Source organism: Equus caballus, chromosome 13 (genome assembly GCF_041296265.1).
Source record: "Equus caballus isolate H_3958 breed thoroughbred chromosome 13, TB-T2T, whole genome shotgun sequence".
NCBI classification, from domain to species: domain Eukaryota; kingdom Metazoa; phylum Chordata; class Mammalia; order Perissodactyla; family Equidae; genus Equus; species Equus caballus.
In genome coordinates, this window is record NC_091696.1 from 32,277,318 (window position 1) to 32,300,156 (window position 22,839).

Sequence of the window (22,839 nt, forward strand, 5' to 3'; positions counted from 1 at the left end):
CAAGAAGAGGTCCGTCACCAGAACCCGGCATTGCATGCTCCCTGCTCTTGGCCTTCCAGCCTCCAGAATTGTGAGAAATAAATTTTTGCTGTTTACCAGCCACCCTTCTTGGCATCTTGTCACAGCAGCCCGAATGGACTAGGACGCCCCGTAACCACGTTTCCACTTCCGTCTGCCGTTCCTTGCCACGCTCCGGGCCACGTGGGCCTCACGCTCTTTTGTTGTAAACGACTCGCCATTTCCCCAGCACACCATGCCCTTTCACTCTTACCCCTGCCAAGTTACCCTCCACACATCGGCAAGGCCCATCTTGTCTGTTTAACTCATTGCCTGCTTAAGACCCTTCCATCGGCGATGATCATTCATTGGATAATTCCACAGCCCTTAACATGGCGCATATAGTGTAGCATTCTCTGGCCTCCGTTTAGTAGAAACAGCGAGCACTGTGAATCAGCCACCATCCTGAGCACTTCGGCTGCGTTAACTCATTTGACGGGCTCCACAGCCCGCTGAGGCACTGTGCTCACCACCATTTACTGGTGGGGCTACTGAGGCACCGAATGGGGGAGCAGCTTTCTGGGTCAAACACTCTGGTTCCAGTGCCCAAGCTCTTAGCATCAAGCTGCATGGCCCACATCTCCAGACTCACCTTCCTCCTCCCCAAGATGCTCTATTTGCACCATTCTTTTGGCTCCTCTTCCCAGTGCTATAAAGGGTTAAGAGAATTTGCAACTCTTTCATAGAACAGAAAAGGCCAAAGAGCTTACCATGATAATTGGGCTTGTTTTGTGGGGAGGAAACGCCTGTCTTGGTGTCAGGGCACCATGTAAAAATGTGTTTTTCTTCCACATAAATTAGTCTGTGTGTTCACCCCACGCTGGCGATGGCCTGGCGGCCGAGCGGGGCTGGGCATTAACTCTGCCAGCGGAGAGCACTCATTAGCCTAAGCAGGGCCCTGTCTGCATTTTCTTTTGTCTCTTTTCCCAGAACAGAGCAGAACACAGGGTCTAATTGGGAGGCAGATTGCGGAGCAAATGCGAATGAGGTTTTTTCTTCCAAACACCTCTCTTTAGCCTCGTCTATACTAGCAGAGAATAATCCAGGGCAGGGTCAGCCTGCAGTAAAATTAGGATGCAAATTCATTGTGCCTGAAAACCAGAGACTTAGAAAGGTGTATTCACGGAATCTTGGAAAACTAAATTCAGAGAATCTTCATAACAGAGAGCTGCTGAATCATAGATGCTCAGAATTATGGGGCCTTACACTTTTGCATTCTTAGAATCCTGGAAATAAAGATGCAGCCAGATTCCAGGAATGCAACTGCCTCTCACACTGGCTGCCTTTCAACTAAGTTGAACTTTCCCCATTTCCTCCAACAGGCCTGTTTCCCTCCATCCTCCAGCCCCCGCTCCCTTTGTCTGGCTAGTTCACATCATATGAATGATGATTCATGTCTTAGCCGAACTATCCCTCCCTCCCGGGGCCTTTTCCTTCGCCCACGCTAAAATGGGCCCGCATGAGACGGAAGCAGAACGCCCTCATCTTCCCTCATGATTGTCCTCTCCACTGAACTGACTCATGCTCCCCCTACCCTGAGGGTTTGCAAGGTCTTTACTTTATTTTATTTATTTTTGAGGAAGATTAGCCCTGAGCTCACTACTGCCAATCCTCCTCTTTTTGCTGAGGAAGACTGGCCCTGAGCTAACATCGTGCCCATCTTCCTCTGCTTTATATGTGGGATGCCTACCACAGCATGGCGTGCCAAGCGGTGCCATGTCCACACCCGGGATCCGAACAGGCGAACCCCGGGCCGCCAAGAAGAGGAACGTGCGAACTTAACTGCTGCGCCACCAGGCCGGCCCCGCAAGGTCTTTAAATGAAAGGACGCTGACTGTTTTGTTCCCCACTGAATGCCCAGTGCCGAGCACATGCCTGACACGGAGGAGGTACTTAGTACTCAGCAGTATTTGTTGAGTGAATGGTTGGATAAAGGATCTTGGATTCCTTGGCTCTCAGGACTGGCAGGAACTTCTGTGTCACCTTACTCAGCTCCTTCCCCCAGCGCCTCTGCAGAATCCCTGACCAATGGTTGTCCACCCTCTGCTTGAATTCCTACGAGAGGGGCTGCCCCCCTTCAGGAGCAGCAGTCTGGTCTGCTCCACCATGGACGGGCTCACGCTATGTGTCCTGTGGCATTAGCCGCCCCTGCATATAATTCCTAGCACAGAAGAGCCTATGCTTGCAGTCCCAAACGACTCCATGCAAGCGTGATTGCCCAAAGGCTTAATACAGGTGCCACACACAGGCACACAGGTGACCTAAGAACTGTATTTGACACAGAGTATTATCTCCTAGTTCCAGGATTTACAAAAGCAAAATTTCTTGTAAAGTGTAATACACATTTCACGCACATATCACGAGTGTCCAGCTCAATGGATTAGCACAAAGTAAGCACAACTGTGTAACCAGCTTGGATGAGGAAAGAGAGGGTCACGAGCACTTCCTGTTCCCCCTGATCACTGCTGCCTGCGAGGACCTGCTCTCTTCACTGACAGCACCTATTCGTTTTCCCTCTTTCTAGACTTCCTGTAGATGGAATCACACACGATCTACTCTGTTGACTATTAGTATTCTAAAACTTGGAGGAATCCACATGAAAATCTGGCCATGCTGGGTCTCCAACACCTTATGACACCAGTGGCTGTGTCCGAATGACGCTCCCCCTTTAGGGGGGCCGGTGCTGTCCACTCACCCCAGTTCTCTCATCGCTCCTGTCTCGGACGCGTCTGACCTGCTTCCATTATCTCGGCTCCTATAAGCATTTAATCTTTTCCAATTCTGGTCTAATCCTTTTATTTCCAGGTGCTGCCACCTGTAATAGCTACATTGTTTCCTATGGGAAGGGAGCGTGGGGCAGCAGGACAACCTTTCTGTTTCGGAAATAGATAGACAGGAGTTGGAATCCTGATTTGCGACTAACGGGAGCCTCTACACAGGGTGGTGCTTAAGAACGTGGACTCTAGAGCCAGATGGCTGGGTTCAGGCGTCAGCACGATCGTGGGCAAGTTACTTTACCTCTCTGTGCCTCGGTTTCCTCATCTGTTAAGTGGGAAAAACCACGATCCCTACTTCACAGTCTTGCCACGAGGAATAAATGGGTTCACGCTTGTAAAGCACCTAGAACATTTACTCCCAGCCAAGGAGAAATGTTTCTTACACAATTAGATCCCCTTAAATATGTTATTTCACTCCTCAGAGACACAGTGACCTCATCTGTAAAATGGGAGTAGGAACGCTGGCTTCTTGGGTTCGTTGTGAGAATTAAATGAGACAAGCTGTTTGCAGGGCCCCCCACAGAGCAGATGCCAAATAAATACATCTGTTCTCTCGCCCCTTCCTGCCAAGCAGCACCCCTCTGCCTTGGGTCCCCGCATTAGCAATGAACAGGACTATTCAGGACATCACTGTGCTTCGGGCTTGGTGGTCCCGAGACCGCCTTACGGTCCTCCCCCTCTGCCAGTGCCAAGGCCCGGGCTGGGGTCGATCAGCCTGAGCCGTCTGCTCCACTGGCTTTCTCTCCTTAAATATTCATGGCCACACACGGCCTGTATTGTCACAGCTTATGTTTGAAGTTGAGGCTGGACTTTTTTTTTTTCCATCTGTCTTGTTCATAGTTCATTTTTATATGAAAAAAACCTCAAACTTAAAATGTCCATCTCTCTAGAGTTTCCATTTCAGGAGTTATTTTTCATGTTGTTCAGCATTTTGACACATCAGATCTGTTTTCAGGAGGAAATAAGCTGCCCAGAATGGCATGCTATTCCTTCCTTCCTTCATTCATAAAACATATCTTAAGCACCATATTGTTTGTTTGGTGGATGGAGTCTTTATTGATAGATAAATTAAATGAAATAAATACACAGAGTGATGGATGGTTGGGGAACGAGAGCTCAAGCAGAATCTTGGTTCCTCTCCACCCCAGCTTCTAGCTCTTGGCTTCTGCCTTCTTGCTGGACACTCTGCGCGACGAGGCCTTGCTGAGCATGCCAGGCCTTCTTGGCCTTTGGGGGCCTCTGTCTTCCTGGCCAGGAGTGCAGGCACCGTCTTGGACTTACTGCCCTTCAGAGGAGGAGCGGCCTTGGCTTTTAGCCCCTCCCCAGCCTCCAGGGCAACGTCCCCTTTAGGGACCTTGGCTCCCTCCTTCTTTTTGGCTGGGGAAGCAGCACCATTCTTACCCTTGGTGACTGAGTTTTTTTTTTTTTAAGTATGTAGTTAGCATCTTTATACAACTTAAATGTTTTTGCTGAGGAAGATTCTCCCTGAGCTAACGTCTGTGCCAATCTCCCTCTATTTTGTATGTGGGTCACTGCTGCAGCCTGGCCACTGACAAGTGGTGTAGATCCGCGCCCGGGAACCGAACCCCAGGCCGCCAAAGAGCATGCCAGACTCAATCATTTGGCCACGGGGCTGGCCCCTGTGCATTTGGAACTCTGACCCCCAGCTTTGTTTTCCAGTGGACCTCAGCACCTTGGCTGCTCCCTCTGCCTTTGACCTTTGACTCCATGCTGGGCCCATTGGTACTGGGAGGGACCTGTGTGGCCTTGTCTGGTTGTGGGGGGGACCTTCCTGGCCTCAGCCAGTCTTTCCACTTCGTCCTTGGGCTAGTCCCCTTTCTTGGGGGCCTTCTCCTTGGCTGCACATCATTTGGAGGTAGCCGTCCTTACCTCCCCTGCCTTCCTGGGTCCCCTTTGCACCTCACTCGGGTTGGGAGGTCCTTCTTTGCCTCACTTCGTTTCTTGGGGCCCTTCTCCTTGGCCTCACTGGGTCTCCTGGGAGCTGTCACGGCAGGCATCTTCCTAGGCTGGGTTTTCCTTTTGTGTTTGGAAGCTAATTTGAAGCTGCTGGTGGCCCCTTGGCCTTGGAGCTGATGGGCCTCAGGAGGAGGCTGCAGTGCATGCCCGTGGCAGCAGGTACTTGAACCGGATGCTGTCCAACCTCAGGTACTTCTGCAGGATGTAAATCTTGATGGCTGCCATCAAGGCGACTGGGTGCTGCTCTCCTGCCTGCAGCACCTCCAGCGCCACGTGTAGCACAGGAGTGAGGTGGCTGGCGCTCCGCTTCGTGTTATAGACGAGGAAACTGAGATGCAGAGAGGCAAAAGGACTGTCATCTTCACATGGCCTGTAAGTGGTGGAGCTGGGTTGAAACCCATCGTGCTCTTTAACCCCGCTCCTGGGTGGGGCAGGCAGTTTGGTTTTGTCCCCACACGGTTATCCCCTTTTTCCATTTTGGCAGAACCTCACTTTTGTTTAGATGCCCACCCCTCCCCATCATGATTTAGGGTTACATTCTGATGAGTCTAAAGTAATCAAGGTCACCCTAGTCGCATTGCTGGTGATTGGTTTAGGAACAGGCATATGACATGATTCTGGCCAATGAGATGTGAAGGGAAGAATACAGGGGCTTCTGGGAAGGTTCTCCTCACAGATAGAAAGCAACATTTGGGAAAAGGTGTAACACTCGGAACCACGGCAGCCATCTTATGCTCTGAGGCAGCTAGTCTGCAGAAAGCCACATTTCAGCTCGGAAAATCAGAATGCAGAAAGAACTTGGGTTTTTGTTGTTTCTGGCATGGCGCTATGAACAGACTTCCTTTTAGGTAAGAGAGCTGCTTTTCCTTCATTGGGGTTTCGTGTTGTTTGCAGCTGAAAGCCTTCTTAATGAATCCATCTCTTAATGAGTAAAACCAAAGCCGATTTCCTAGTGGGGAGGAAGAGAAGGATGCTAACCCAGGACGGCGGAGAGGTGAGGATGGGATTGGCGAGTGGGGCAAGGATCTGTGGGCTGTGATAAGGGATTGATTTTGTTCTCAGAGCAGTGGGAAACCTCTGGAGGGTTTGAACATTCACTCAGTGGCCGTGTGGAGAATTATTTGGGAGTGGGTGGGAGTGGAGGGCGGGAGCCGCAGACATTCAGATGAGAGGTGAGGCGGGGCAGGTAGAGCAGGAGGTAAGCAGGTGGATTCCAGCTGTATTTTGGAGGCGGGGCCATCAGCGCTTGCTGATGGGTTAAAGGCAGGGGTGAGGAATGACAGGACTCGGGGGAAGGAAGTATCTATGAGCCACTGCCATAGGTTCACGGTTAACTTAGCATCAGTCACATCTGTCTCTGCTGCTTACTGACCGTGAACTTCTGTGAGATTCCAGAGTCTGAACCGGACCCACATTTTCTATTTCCGTGTCTGTTTTATTCATCACCTAACACAGCACTTTGTACACGCTAGAGACAAAAATAAATGTTTGTTGAGTGAATAAACACATGCATGTATTCACTCACTCCCAGTCCGCTCATTGCAGAGGCTGGCATAGTTTTGCGTGCTGTAGGTTCTCCATCAGGCTTCACGGAACGAATGAGTGAGCAGTCGTGTGCCTCTCCTGGTGTGCCGTGCGGCCTGCCCCACAAGGAGCTGGAAGATGGCAGAAAAGCACTGAGCTCCTGCTTCTGCCGAAGACCGTGGCACCGTGACATCAACCTGCCACTCAGAAAGACGGCAAATCTATCGGGTCATAAATTTGACTGCAAACTAATATGCTAGCAATAATAAACATTAATTAAACTCTTAATTCTCCATCATTTTGCTTGTCATAATACATTTTAGAAGGGCATCAGGGCTGATTCTGATGGGTTGAAGATCTTAAAAAAAAATCCAGGGAAGTTTGAGCTCATGCATTCCTCTTCTCAAGACGCTATTTCTATAGTAAGCAGGGAGAATTTTTTGGTCATTTGCTCTCTATACAGTGACAATAAATTGTGTATTTACATGTTTACTTATTCATTCACTTATTAATTCAACAAATATATATTTAGTGTCAACTAATTCCAAACACTATTCCAGTTCTTGGGGTACAATAATAAACATAATGGGCAGGGACCCTGCCTCATGGAGCCATATTTTCATCAGGAAGACAAACACTAAGCAAGTAACCAAATCAACAATGTAATTTCATACAGTAACCATGCCTGTGGAGAAAATGAAACAGGATGTGAGGCTGGAGAGGGCTGTGGCAGGAGAACTCTTTGAATGAAGTGGTCATGGAAGGTGTCTTCAGTATACACAAATTTCAGGGAGAGTGTTCCAGGAAAAAAAAAGGGACAGCATGTGCAAAGGCCCTGTGCAGGGAAGCGAGTGGGCGTGTTTGTGAAAGAAAAGAGAGCCTGTGTGGCTGGAGCAGTCATTTGTATGAGCTGCCTCTGTGCAGCAGGAGGTGGTAAGAGGAGTTGGGATGGAGAAAGGGCTCTGGCCTGGACTTCATTCAGGCATTTATTTGTCTATTCAATGTGTAGATGGCAGGTGCCTATTTGGCACAGGTACCATGCGAGGTAATATCCAAAGATAAAGACCACTGCCTGGGGACGCTCACCACGGCGAAGACAGAGAAGTCAACGGCTCACCGCGTTATAATGTGACAGGAACCACAATGGTGGACGCTGGGTTGTTCACCCACAGGAGGGCTGTGCTTCTCCCTCACTTGCAGTCCACTTTGGCTGTGTGGCTTGTGGCTTTTGGACAATAAAATGTGAACCAACAGGACAAGTTCTGCCTTCGGAGCTCATCCATGCTGAGCCCCTGTCACAGTGACCCTTGTTACCCTCTGCCATGACAATTGGAAATGTTCTAGATAGAGGCTGCTCCGTCCATGTGGGCCCTGGAGCCAGGCTGGTGACCCTCAATGGTCAAGTGGTGTGTGAGAGAAACAGAACAGCACTGTGTGAGCCTCTGAGGTCGTGGGGTCACTTATGACTGCGGTATAACCCGGCCCTTCCCGACTGATGTGGCCACGGATGGATAAACACAAGAGCGGAACACGAGACCCAGCCTGAGGGAGTCAGGCAAAGCTTCCCAAGGAGCTGGAAGGACAAGTGGGGACTCTCCAGTGATGGGAAGGGAGCAGGTGCTATGGGCAGAGGGAGAGAGAAACCTCCCTCAGGCGGGGTCACAGAGGAACCCCAGGTGAAGCTCCAGACGGTGTCAATAAGAGCAGGCTTCGGGTTCAGACAGGCGTGGGTTTGACTTCTGGCTCTGCCACTCTCTGTGTCTCTGATCTTGGGCAGAAGCTCCTGACGTTTCCTGTGTATCAGGTTTCTCGTTGCACGAGAGGCAAGATGACACTCCCCCGCCTGTGCCCGGGACCTGTGTATAAGCACTCGTTCAGAGTAGCGCAACGTTAGAGGTAAGGGCAGATGCCCAGGGTCACTGGCTCCAGCTTTGTCCTGACCTCCACCAAACCCCAAAACTGCAACAATGAGAGCCAGCACACATGGGGCATCTCACATGTGCCAGCTCTACCTGCTTTGCACGCATTACAAAACCATAGAACATTAGTGCTACCGTCTTTCTCATTTGACAAATGAAAAAATGGGAGCACAGGGTGTAAATGACTTGTCCAGAATCGCACAGCTGCAAAGTGGCAGAGCTGGAATTCTGACATGAGGTCTGAGTCCGGTGTCCACACTTGTAACCATGAGGCCATCTTCTGCTGCTGAGCTTACACACCTGAGGGGTTCATGCCCAATGGTGGAGATGAGATTCCTGGTCCAAGAGGTGTGGCTAAGACTCCTGTCCTGGCGCAAGTTGAAGAGAGGGAGGGCTCCTGGCCAGATATGCCAGCAGGGGAGATGCTGTGATCTAGAAGATGGGATGAAACAGGCAGGGGTGGGTCCCGAAAGGAAGGTGGCTGATGAGGACCTGGGAATTGCACCAGGTTTCTTACAGTGAAGGCCAATCTTCACTGAGCCCCTGTTCCAGGCCAGGATGTACACTCTGTGCTCTTCATACAGGGCTGCACACAGCTGTCTGTGGACATTGGAGCAGCCATCCGCTGGGCCTTCAGATCTCGCATTCTGAGTGTGTCTTTATGAGCGAGTGCTGTTGCAGATGTTCCTGAGGAGAACCCAGAGAGGAAAGCAGGATGAGAAGACCCTGGGGTGTCAAGGGGGGGCTCCCTCCCTCTGGGCTTCATCCCAAGGGCAGTGGGAAGCCAACACAAGAGCTTTAAGAGCCCCTCGGGGAGCATTAGCATATATTTTTCCTTTTGACAAACTCACTCTGGCTGTCATTAGGATTGCAAGGGAGCAAGACTGGGGGTGGGGAGACCACTTAAGATGCCGATGCAATCATCCTGTCTGGTCCAGGTCGAGACCAGGGGCTGCAAAATGGAGAGCAGCGGGTGCATCTCTCTCTCTGGACTTGTGACCCTGGACTAGTGCTCCAGTGACACTTCATCCCCGTGCTCCTTCTTCCTAGGAGAAAGGGCTACCTGACCTATGTTTACGTTTCCAAAGTGGCAGTCCTGCAAATTGTAGCTGAGATTTCTGCACTGCCCACATCCCCCACGTTCCGGTCACAGGCCACGTAGCCCTGGCAAGCTGGTCACTGTGCTTCTTATTTTGTTTTGTTTCCTGAGATTTCTGTTTGGTTAGTGGCAGGGCTCTTTACAGGTTTAAGTTCATAAGGCCAGGTTCCAGCTCTCATCTCATCCTCCAGCTCTCCTGTCACAGGTGAGCAGCCTGGGTGACCTGGCCCAAGGTGAGCAGTGTTTTCTGGACTCTGGGCATCTGCTCCAACTGGGCAAACCTCCCCGTGGGAGCTGAAAAAGCATGGGTTAACTTTCTTTTCCAATTAGCTCCGCATTTTGTATAAAGACAAAATCCTTTATTAAGTTAATGAGGCATAATAATTATTAATTGCTAATTATTCATAGTTGCTTAGTCTATTTAAAAGAAATGATACCATTTAGAGCAAGATTTAAAGATATGCAAATATCAAACAGCCTCGTTCAAATATTCAGTTACTTTGTGGGACCCTGGCAGACACGTTGACTTTTTTGCCAGCAAAAAAATTCTAAATTCTCTGACTTGGAAAGTCAGCGTACCACCTGTCTGTCCTTGGCCAACCTCCTTAACGTCTGACTGTCAGTTTCCCCACCTGTGGAACGGGGCTGTGAATACCTTCTTGCCCCCCTGCTGGGCCTTTTGTGAGAGGGCATCAGAAAAGCGCATAGCACGGCACTGAGCCCACGCTGAAAAAGTTGAGAAATACAAGTTATCTATTAGAAATTGCTTCTTCATCTGACCCTGGATGTATCTCCTCGTTTTAAATTAAATAAATAACTATATACATATATAAATATGTGTTTATACATCTATATCTACATCTATCTATATCTAAAGCTATAGCTGTCAACTCTGGCTCAGGGTTCTTAAGCCTTCAGGATAACTCAAAGCTATAAAAATACTCGCAGGCAGTGCTAACACGTTACTGACGCATTCAGGCCTCTCCGTTCAAATGCCTACACCCTTTCTCTGTCTTGGAATACGGGAGGCAAATGTTTTCTCTTCTTCATTCTTCCTGCTCCGTGCTGTGTGGTGAAGCTGAAAGAGTGGGATGCTTATTTCTCCCTGTTGGTTCAAGGACTAGAAGTTAGCCAACTGTGGGGACCAGAGAGGGTGACCACTGGGCTTCCAAGACACCCCTTGAATCTCCTCCCTGGCAGCCTCTCCGGGTCACTACCCCAGCACCGTCTCCTGGGCTCCTTCTAAGCTCCAGTCGTCTGAGGGTGGGGACTTCGGTGTTTGTTCACCCTCTGAATTGCACCCTCTGGATCCAGTGGCTTACTGAGAGAAACCCCTCTTCTTTTTAAGAAGCCTAGTTAAGGAGTTACACATACCAGAGGGAAAACCCTCTCTCACCTTAGCCAGAACCACTTACACTGAGATGGCAAGGATGAGACCAGCCCCGCCAGCTCCAGGGACAACAAGTTCCACGTTGGCAGCTACAGGAGGTAGTGCGGAGCCAAACCTAGCGGTGACAACAAAGTCAGGTTCCAAATGGAGCGAGAGCAGCAACCGCGGTAGGTGAAGCCAGGGCAGCGAGTGGGGGAAGCCACCAGGGCTTGAGAATGTTCCATGTGCCGGATGCTGTTCTAAACAGTGTCACACTTCGCCTGACTTGTCCAGAATTGGTTATCATTCTCTTCACGTCACTGATGAGGACACTGAGGGCCAGAGAAGGTGAAAGACATTTTCAAAGCCCTGTGGCCAGCAAGTGTGAACCTAAAATATGTGCCTTAACTGTGACAACACTCTCTGTATCCCTTTAATGTCTCCTAAAGGGAAGGTGGCGGTCACTCAAGACGTAGCCAGAGAAAGGGACGGTAGAAGGAAGATGTGAGGAGGCTGAGAGTTCATGGCTGTTTATTGTGGCCAATGTAATCATCACCACTTGTCGCTTTTCCCCAAGAGGAGGGGAGACCCAGGTGATTTTAGTATGCGACTCAACCACAATTACCACAACGGCCGTAGAGTAATGGCCATGTCCTGATTCTGGGAAACTGAATATGCTAGGTTACGTGGCAAGAGGAATTCAAGTTGCAGATGGAGCTAAGGTTGCTAATCAGATGACTTAGAGTAAGGAGAAGACCCTGAATCATCTGCGTGGATCCAACCGAATCACAGGGTCCTTCAGTGGAGACAAGGAGGCAGAGAGAGAGAACCAGAGAGGTGGCATCATGAGACCCACCTGTCATTGCTGATTTTGAAGAGGGAGGAAGAGGATCAAGAACCAAGGACAGTGGGCAGACTTGAGAAGCTAGAAAAGGCAAGAAAACAGACAAGCCCCTGAGCCTCAGGGGGAATGAAGCCCTGATGGCGCCTTAATTCTAGTCCAGTGACACCCATTTCAGACTTCCGACCTCCAAAACTAGAACATAGAAAACTTGCATTGTCTTAAGCCACGACATTCCCGGTAATTTGTGGCAATAGCAACAGGAAGTTAATACAGCAGGGCAACTGCACATTTAAAAATCACACACCACCTGAATCTAATCAAACCTTTGGGCTGTAGACTTCGTATCTGTAAGAAGAATGCGAGGTAAAGGAACATGTGAAACAGCCCCACAGGAAGCAATTATCCCAAACTGGAACAAGCATCCTTCTGCAGGACAACCGCCAGAGTCTTGTTCTAAGGCATGAAAACAAGGGGGCACTGAAAGGTGGGGTCCCCACGTGGTTGTCCCTGGGCAATCTTGGCTTGTGCTCTTTGTCCTGATATATTATTAATAGTACCATATTTCACTCTCCAAAATGTTCACATTTAGATGACAAGTGATGTCGTCATTGTATCAGAGGAAGCTTGAGAGACCTACCAACCAAACTCAGTGAATGAAACTGACATGAATCTTGATTTTGGAAAACTAACTTAAAAATTTATTTGTTTAGGCAGTTGGGAAATTTGAATATGGACTGGGTATTACATAAGTTTATAATTTTGTGAGGTGTGATGATACCGTTGTGGTTATGTATAAAAATGTCCACCATTTATGAGGTGTTACTGAAGTATTTAGGTGCAGGAGGCATGATCTCTGGGATTTACTTTAAAATAAATCAGATAGAGATGGAATAAAATATAAGGTATAGATGAAACAAATATGGCAAAATGTTGGTAGTCGTTGAAGCTGGGTGATGGATATGCGGGAGTTTGTTATACTCTACATTTGAGTCTGAGAGTTTTCATGATGAAAAGTTAGAAACCCATGTCCTGTGTGTGGCTTTGGATGTTCAGGGCAGACCCAGCCGCCTGGCTCCCCTTGCTCCTCTCATGCTGGACTGGCCTCACGGGCTGGCTCGAGATAAGACTGGGACACAGAAGGAGGAAATGCCTCCAAAGGTCCTTAAACAAGGCCATGAACACCAGCCCTGGAGTTATGCTTTGGCGAATAAGATTACAAATGTGGGTAAGGAATACATTAATACCTTGATTCTCATTTGCCATTGTTTCTTGTGGGAAACCTCACGGGGAGGTACGGCTCTGGTTTGAGGTAAAATTCAGGCATCCTGACATTCATACGAATGGAGGGATATAAGACGAAAAACCATCCGTGAACCGCTGCCTAGCAGGGCTAGTCGCAGCGAGCACCAAGTAGTGGAAAGATCATGAGTTTTGGGTCCAAAATCCTGGTTCTGTCATGTCATACCTATGTGACTTTAGGCAAGTCACTTGACCCCTCTGAATCCCAGCTTTGGGAAAAGAAATCCTTATTTCTCAGATCATTGAGAGGATGAAATACTCTAACATATGAAAAAGGTCAGACACATAGTAGGGCCTTAGTAAGCATTTCTTCTCCATCACTTCCTGCGGCATGGATGTTTCGGATATCAGTCATTCATATTCTATTTTGGATACTATCTGATGTTTAGAAATGCGTTGTTTTCTGATTATAAAATAATGTTTATTCATTATAGAAGACCTAAAAGACTATAGAAGCATAAAAAATAAAATAAGAATCTTCCATAAAACCACCCATTAAAGATTTCAGTGGTACATATTGTGATTCGCTCCCATTTTCTCTCTCTCTGTCTCTGTTTCTTTGTGTGTGTATGTAAAAATAATTGCGATCATCTTTTTTCTTATTTTTGAGGAAGATTAGCCCTCAGCTAACATCTACAGCCAATCCTCCTCTTTTTGCTGTGGAAGACTGGCCCTGACCTAACCTCTGTGCCCATCTTCCTCTACTTTATATGTGGGACGCCTGCCACAACGTGGCTTGATAAGTGGTGTGTAGGTCCACGCCTGGGATCTTAACTGGTGAAACCCTGGGCCACTGAAGCGGAACTTGTGAACTTAACTGCTGTGCCACGGGGCTGGCCCCTGGGGTCGTCTTATATACAGATTTTTCTATCTGATTTTTTCAATACGTTATAAAAGTTTTTCTCCCTGTGGTTTTTTTTTTCCTCCATGTTTAACAATAAAAGCATATGAGGCTTTGGAGTAAAATCAACCTGGGTATGAGAATTCAAGCTTTACCATTTCTTAGATTTTAGTCCCTGGGAAAATTCTGAGTCTCCTTTCATAGGGTCAGTGTGGGGTTTAAATGGCGTAAGGCACATAGAACTCGGCACACAGTTCCTAAAACACAGTAAGTGCTTATAAGACGGTGGAGGCTGTTACTGATTTGACTGGACTCCTGCGTCTGTTAGGCTTGGTTCTGCTGCGATGACAAACAGCACAGCAATCTCAGCCACTTAACACAAGTCTGCTCCTTACTGCCGACTGAAAGCACTCTCTTGGGTGGCTGTTTTCACATAGTGATTTAGAACTCCAGGTCGCTTCCACCTTGTAGCATTTCCACCGCATACGTTTCCATAATTGCCGACGCAGGGAAGAGAAGCTGGAAGATTTTACACGAGCAATTAAACACTTTGATCCGGAAGAAATATGCATCCATTCTACTTACAACCAATTGGCCAGAACTGATGGCATGGCCCCACCTTCACAGAGTAAGGGTGTGGAGAAAAGTAACCCTCCCAGGTACTCAGAAGAGGAGGACACCCAAATTAGGTGAGCAGTAGGCATCTCTGCCACGGCGTTCTCTCTACGCTGGGATTGTTTGCTCCTGTGGAAATCAGTGCACTTCGATTCAAGGTCAGCCCCAGTGTGTCTATGAGTCCTCAGCCCTGACCTGGTAAAGAGAAGAAAAGGCAGGTGATTCAGACGCACTGATGTCTCCTGGGTCTGCCTGAAGCTGAGGTTTCCGCCGTGGTTCAACGCAGTTCTCTCTGTGTGTCTGAGATTTACTGCCCCCTTGCTCAGGGCTGAAAATGGTGCAGTTAAGCAAAAGGGTCTGGCTGATCACAGTCAGCATTTCATCAGTGCCCTCTCATCACCCTGGTCTACAACTTGTCCCCAGGGCCACTGGTCCCAGAAGGGAGTGTATCAGGCCCTGCTGTGGTGTTTAATACCACTGCATCACGGGGTACAGGACACTAAGTAGATCTGAGTCCTGGTGCGTGGGGGTGGGGGAAGGGCCGAGGGGCTCCTGGGGAATCACCAGATCTCCCAGAGGATCTTCTTCTTGAAGTTATGCCTCTTGGTTTTCATTCCTTCTTCCTTCTTCCCAAGCATATCAGTCTTTTGCCTTGCCAGAAGTGGGTGGTGGGTAAAGGAAAGAAAATTTTAAGGGTCAGAAAACATGGGTGTGCATTATGGCTTTGCCCCCCACCAGCTATGTGTCCTGGGGCAAGTTGCTCCCCATCTCTGGGCCTGCATCTTCTCATTTATGTAATGAGGACAGGATGAGCTCTCTGACTTCCATCATTCTATGATTCTGAGGCTCCGTATGTGAGCTCAGATACTGAGGGAGCAACATGTCTGAGACCATCTCTATCAGTTAGGATGCTTTTGGTCATAGGCAACAGAAACATTAACTCAAACTGGCTTAAACAATACAGAAATGTATCGCTCCCAAATGTACTGTATAGACTTCCGGGTAGGGTGAGTTTTAGGATTGGTGACGAACGGCTCAAGCACATTTTCAAAGACCCACGTTCATTCTGCTCCTCTCTGTGCAATCCTTGAGGCTGGCTTCCTTGCTTCTGCCTGCAGATGTTCTGGTTATCACGGCCAGATATGAAAACATCCAGACCAAGAAGAGAGAGCATCTCTTCCAGTGGAGGCCATCTTGGGAGAGAGAAAACTTTACTGAAAGCCACCGGGAGTCTTGCCCCTTTGGCGAGACGTAGGTCACATGCCCATTCCTCAACATGGCAGTCACCGGCAAAGTGGTGGGATTGCTTTAGCACAAACAGGTCCATCCATGGAGTCTGGGGTGAGCTCAGCTGGGGATGGGCTGTGTCCAAGGGATATCTGAAACAAAATCAGGCTTCTGTTTGAAAGGAGGAAGGGGTCTGGGGATGACCCAACTACCTCACCATTTTTCATTGAATTTATCATTTTCTCTTCAGACGATTAATTCTCCATAAAAGCAATAGTAAACATATACTGAATGTTTGCTATGGATTGTCTCTCTGTCAAGGTCTTTACAAGCAATTTCATCCCTGATCTCTACAACAGCCCAGGGAGGCAGATGCTAATAGTATGCCCATTCTACAGATCAGGAAAATGAGGTTCCAGTAAGGTGACTTGCTCAAGGTCACAAATGAGAAGTCCAAGTGCCGATTCAAGCCCACATCTGGGAGATTCCAAAGTCTGAGCTTACAACTCCTCCTCTCTATTTTGTTTGGTGAGAAAAAGGAAGAGTCACGAGCATCAATAGAACACCAGGAGCGCCTCACATACACGTAGGTTTGCTGTCGTGGTTAATCCCCACAATGAGCCACTTAGGTAGTCATTATTATTGCTGCTTCACATTTTGTGAAGTTAAGTTTCAGAGACGGTATTTAACTAGCCAAGAGTTTCAGAGCCAGTAAGAGGCAGAGACCTAAGTCTGTCTGATATCATTCCTTTTTAGGAAAGAATGCTTTTTATCCATAAGGAATGGAACACCCAATGAAAAGCGGCCCAAACAACAGGGATTTCATTTTCTATCATAACCAGAAGAGGAGAAGTAGGTCACCCCAGGAGTGGGTCAACAGTTCAACAGGAGAATTCTGGACCTCAGCTCCTCCCATGTCTCAGATCCACCATCCACAGTGTGTTGTCACCTTCTCCTCTCATAGCCTCCAGGCCTCCTGGTCTTCATGAAAACTCCTTCAAAAGCAGGAAGAGGCAGTGGTGGGTCAGGAAATGAAGCTGTCCTAGTGTATTTCTCTTTTTTATCAGGAAGAAATTGCTTCCCAATATTCCCCAGATGATTTCCCGCTACATCCCATTGGAAAGAATGTTCACAGTCCTAGCTGCAAGGGAGCCCAGGAACACAAGTGTCTGTGTTTCAGTTTCTATTGTTTCTCTTGAAGGCAGGTTCAGGCAGCTTAGAAAAGGGCAGGGGAAGGGCCCTTGGGAAGGCAACCAGCAAAGCCAACCACACACTCAGATGGTGTTCCAGCGTAGGGCCTATCCTCAGATTCCTTGTATTCTTACAGCCTAATGAAGCACTAAGTGCTCAATACGTGCTTTTTAGAGAAACTGGATGATTTTGATAATTTGGGACTATCTGGGGGATTCTGGAGAAGTGAGTGTTGATGGATAAATGGAATTGTAGATTAATGGTTGTCTTCATCAGTTCAGGCTACTATAACAAAATACTATAGGCTCAGTGGCTTATAAACAATAGAAATTTATTTCTCACAGTTCTGGAGGCTGAAAGTCCAAGATTGAGGTGCCAGCTTGGTCAAGTTCTGGTGAGGACCCTCTTCTGGGTTGTAGTCTGCCGACTTCTCATTGTGTCCTCACATGGCAGAGATCTGAGAGAGGAAGCAAGCTCTCTGGTGACTCTTAGAAGGGTGCTGATCCTGTTCATGAAGGCTCCACCCTCAAGACCTCACTTAATCCTAACCACCTTCCAAAGGCCCCACCTCCTAATACCATCACATTGGGGGGTAGGGTTTCAAAATAGGAATTTGGGGGGAGACATAAATATTCAGTCCATAACAGTGGTCTTTTTCCTTACATTTTCACTTTTTGCCTTTCAGACCTTTTGACTGCCTGTCAGTGAGTTGTCCAGCAAGAAACTGCAAGTGAGAGGAGAGGCAAGGGGGTCTCAGTTTCCTCATCTGTGAAATGGGTGAGAATGAGCTCAAGTTTGTTTCTTATAAAGCTTTTCCAGCTTTTGTCCTTGGTCCTGGGATTAGGGCCACTCAGAAAAATATGACTTAGACTCAACATGCAAAGGGTTCCCAACCTTGGAGCACCATCCCCCCCAACCCCGAGATGCCAGAGCAGATGTACAGACAGACGACGAGAGTCTGCTGGAGGGTCAGAAGTTGTGTCTGGGAGAAGAGACTAAATTGGCAACTGGCCTGGCTTAGCTATGAGAACTGAAGGTAATTCGCAGGGAAGGAAATGGCTGTTACCCTCAACTCTCAGTCCAGGTCCAGCCTGCCCAGCTGCCCAGAGAGCAGTTCCCCTTGAGGAGCAGATAGGAGTGTAGACTCTAGACTGCAAGTCCTTGGTCACGGTTGCACACTGGCATCTCTGGCATGGGGTGGGTGTGGGTGGTGGGGAGCTTTAAAAAATATTGGTGCCTGGGTCCCATCCCCAGCAATTGAGACTTGGGTCACAGCCTGGCCTGGGGGTTTTTAAGAGTCTCTCTAGGTGATTCCAATGCACAGACAAGGTTGAGAACTGCAGCTTTAGATGAGAGTGCCCTCATCCAAATCCTGCTTCTGCCACTGGGTGTGTGACCTTGGACACAAGTTCATTAACCTCTTGGTACCTCAGTTCCCTCATCTGTGAAATGGGGCTAATGACAATCATGGGAGCATTCTGAAGGCAACTGGGACAGTCCCTATAAAGTACATGCCTTTCCCACAGTAAATGCTCAGTCCAATTTGACCATAATGTCCCCAGAGGTCCTGTCCTGCTAACACCTACCAAGAGCACTAGACTCCACCACCATGGATGACCCACTGTCACATGCAGCCACCCTGGAAACACTGGGGCCCTGATCTACCTTCGGAATCAGACATCTTGGATACACATGATGGTCTGAAGCCTTCCGGGAATTCTTGGTTTCCTAGAGTAGACGCCTTGGGTTTTTCCTCTTCCTTCTGATAACAGGATTCCATCTTTCCTGTGGGGAACCACCCTTCCCCCACTCTTAGTCCACATAGTTGGGTGAGGCTGACCCTAACTCCCGGTTCCTGGCTGTGTAGCTGACCCAGGCTTGTCAAGTAAGAACAAAGCCAACAGTTGTTCGCTCTCTTGGGAACGAGGCCTCCTCTGCCCTGGCATTGCCTAACCGGGAGGAGACCATCTATGCGACCAGGAGATGAGAGCCTGCCTGAGAATGAGGCCCACTCAGGGGAGCCCAGAGGCAGTGACACCTGCCTGAGAACACAGTCCACACAGGGAAACCAAATCCAGTGATAAGGACAGATGTGTTCCCTATGACACATTTGGGAACTCGAATGGGGTCTAACTGTGGGTTTCTCAGAGACATGGGCCAATTTGCTCTTTTTATGGCTCAAGCCATCTTGAGTTGGGCTTCGAATATAATTGAGAGTCTGATAAATATACCTCATCTTGGCTTACTGGTCCACCCTAAGGCCAAGTCCTCTGTCCTGGTGTCACACCTTGTCCCCATCCAGGGCCATACCTTGCTTCCTTTCCCTCCACTGAGAGTAGCAAGTGTGCTGGGCATTCTGAGCTGGGCTGGCAGTGGCAGCCTATGACGGGTTGCAGCTAAGATTGTCCATGTCCTCAGAGCGGACCAGAACTGGAACAGAACCCCAGGTCACATGAAACAGAGGCACAGTGCCCAGAAGCAGGGAGGAGACCACTCTGCTAGTGCTGTTCTGCTCTTGGCTGGCCAGGCCGTACCCGCATTCATCTGTTTGCCTCTGAGTATTTAGAATTGTTTGGCAACTGACCAGCAGGAGGGCCCATGGCGGTGAAGGGATTTCAAGTGATATCATATGAGGACAAGTGAGCAACCCTGGAAAGAAAAGATAGATTGCTCTTCATTATAAGGAAGAGTTTTAAAATTTTAATTTGTGATAATCAAAGCTGTGTAAGAATGGAAGGGACTAACTCATGAGGTAGTGAACTCCCCATGACTAGAGGTATACAAGTTAAAGTAGGCTATTTGGCTGTCATGGGTATCAAAGCGGCCACCTGCAGAGCATTGAATAGGCGCTGTCTTAGTTTGGCTTCCCCCAGAAGCAGATCCTGAAGCAAGGGTTTGGATGCAATCGTTCATTTGGCTGTAATCCCAGGAAACACGGTGGGAGTCGGGAAACGAGACAGGGAAGGGAAGGAAGCCAGTGAAGAGTGCCTCAGAGAGACGATTCCTGCAGTGGGCTCCGTCCTGCTGGGGACCCTCTGAGAGAACGTCAGAACTGACCCTTGCAGGCCAAGGAAGCTGGGCTGTTTACCGACTAGACCCCGTTCCTCGGGTTGGGGGTTGCTCCGGGGACCTTAACACTCAGGCACCTCCAGCCTGGCCCAGGCGTGGGCTGAGCATCCTGGCCTGGTGGGACACCGGCCTCAGGGGAGATACACCGTCTGCAGGTGACCTCCGGGAGGGCCCGGGCTGGGAAAGAGCACGTGCATCTTGCACAGAAGTCGTATTCAGAGTTTTAACTGAGCTCCCCTGGATCGGATCCCGCCTGTCAGATGTAATACTTAGCGTGTCCAATGTTTTTAAGACAAGAAATTTGAAAGAAATCTCTAATTCCCACCTTCCCCCAGCTCTGTATTTTCTTACCAACATCTGGCCTGCTTGGTCTCTTTCCTCTTTCTACCTGGGCCCTGAAGGCACAAACCTGTAGGACGCTGGAGGAGATTGCCTGTGATATCCTTCCACACCATCTGCACAGGATGCCTGCTGGATCAGGAATGTTCTGACAGCCCCAAGTGATACCGAGGAGAGCAGAGTGCCTGAGCAGAGAAGCCTGGCACCCCCAGCATTGTCAGAGTTCCCGAGTCACGGCTGCTGTTGGTGGCTGTAGAGCAAGCTTTCTCCAAGCACAGAGATCATGGTCTTCGCACAGCACTTTCTAGTTTATAAGGCACTTTCCAGGCCTGTGCAGTAACAGAGCTCTTTATACCTCCATGTGAACTGCTCAAGAAAATAACTCAAACCCACTTTACAGAAGAACCAACGGAGGCCTGGAGAGGTGAGATACTTTGCCAAGCCAGGCTTTGAGCCCAAGGAGCCTGCTTGCCCAGCACCCAGGCCCCGAGCTGAGCCCTGTGGAGGGGCCCCGTGCGCTCCAGCTGGACTCAGAGGCCGGCTGTCATGTTAGGTGGGCTGTGAAGCAGGAACTGGCAGGAGATGTGGGCAGCGGAAGCCGGGGGAGCCCCTCAGGGAAACAGAGAGAGGCCTTTTTCTCACAGTGAATCCCGTTTTCCACTTGAAATAGGAGCTGAGAAACTGTGAGGGGCAACATACAATGTACAACGGAGCAGCAGGTGGGAATGACACGGCTCCTATTTAATTAGGCGAAGTCCCGTAATCCCTCAGGGGGCACCCAGAACAGGAGGCGGTGATTTCCTTTCTTTCATAATTTTGGAGTCAGTTTATTAAAGGATGGAAAGAATAACGTGGCAAGAGAAGACAGAGAGAATTACACGGTCGGAGAACTAAAAATGATTTCACAGCTTTATTGTTCCCTCCTGTTTCTTCCTTCTTGGCCGCTCCGAGCTGCAATTCTGGCCTCCGTGTGGGGATAAACACACACACTTAGAGCATTATAGAGAAGGGCTGTACATGCCCTTGTTCTACACCCAGCGGTGAGAGAGAGTGAGACGGTGCGATCGCTGCTGAGGATTAGGGGCTGAACTGCATTCCCCAGAATCTGGATGTTGGAGTTCTAACCCGAGTACCTCAAAGCGTGGCTGTATTTGGAGACAGTTTTTAAAGAAGTGATTGAGTTAAAGTGAGGCTCTTAGGGTGGGCCCTAGTCCAATATGACTGATGTCTTGGTGGGAAGAGGAAATTTGGGCACAATGAGACACCGGGGATGTGCCCGCACAGAGGAAAGACCATGTGAGGACACAATCGGAAGCCGGCCATCTGTGACTCAAGGACAGAGGCCTCAGCAGAAACTACAACAGGGGCTGGCCCGGTGGTGCAGCGGTTAAGTTTTCACCTTCCGCTTCTCAGCGGCCTGGGGTTCGCCGGTTTGGATCCTGGGTGAGGACATGGCACTGCTTGGCACGCCATGCTGTGGTAGGCGCCCCACATATAAAGTAGAGGAAGATGGCCAAGGATGTTAGCTCAGGGCCAGTCTTCCTCAGCAAAAAGAGGAGGACTGGCAGTAGTTAGCTCAGGGCTAGTCTTCCTCAAAATAAAAAAAGATCCTGATCCTGGACTTCAGCCTCCAGAGCTGTGGGAAGGGAAGAACTGGATGTAGGGCAAGGCGTGCATCTCAATTCCGCCTTTACTAGCAGCATCATTTCACCTTGCGGCCTCAGTTTCCTCATCTGTACCATGGGGTGAGTGGTCCTCACGCGTGGGTTTGCTGAGGAAGGAACACGTGCGGAAGTCCGGGAGCAGATGATGTTCCTCCTTTTCCCTCTATCATCGAAATATCTTCTGAATCCATTCGCAGCTGATTGGCATCATTCATGGTCGTCGAGTCCTACGAAGTCACCTCCAACACTGAGTTGGTGAATACTGAACAATGCATTGCTCTGAGGGGAAATACAGGGTGAGGTTCCTGTGAGCGTCTAGCCATGACATTCTTATCAATGGATCCGTTTTGATCAACTGATTTGTTTTGTTTCTATTTAAACACGTCATCTAAAACATACTGTTGATTCATGAGCATTGAACGCACAGCCAGCAGCACTGTAACTCATGCCTGAACAGAGCTCATCAGATGCACGTATTTTCTCCATAAGGTACATCCCAGCCTTCTGGAACTTAGGAATACTAGCCAGCACTTCAACACTACCCTTGGGGCCCAGTTTAAAATCACCAACAAAACCCACAAAAATGTGAAAAATGAGCCAGTATACAGACTGCAAAAAGAACACTTGTTTACACACAGGAGCTGAAACAGGAAAGCAGGGCATCCCCTTGCTCCACCCCAGCTGGGAGCGTGCGCGACAGGTGACTCAAAATTGTCGCCGCTCTGAGAATGCCTGGAAATGCCTGGGAAAGCGCTGCTGGTATTAATTTTGGGGGAACAACTCCTAGCAAGTAGGCGGGTTTGCAAATACAGAATCCGCGAATGGTGAGGACCCACTGGACTTCTCTTGGTCCTCACTGCTGCTCCCTAGTCCAAGCCGCCGGATCGCTGTGCCAGCCCTAATTCGGCTCCCGGCCTCCCCTCTTCTCCCTAAAGGATTTCACACGGCAGCCAGAGTCAGCCTGTCAGAATAAAGACGACCTGCTGTCAAGGCCCCAGGGGCTTCTCATTCCACTTCGAGTGAAGTCC

At 49.0% G+C, this 22,839-nt stretch overlaps 1 pseudogene; it reads right to left on the reverse strand.

The window, feature by feature from the left end:
• Nucleotides 1–4,447: 4,447 nt before the first annotated feature.
• On the reverse strand, nt 4,448–22,026 carry LOC111767639 (histone H1.8 pseudogene; annotated as a pseudogene).
• Between the last annotated feature and the right edge of the window lie 813 nt (nt 22,027–22,839).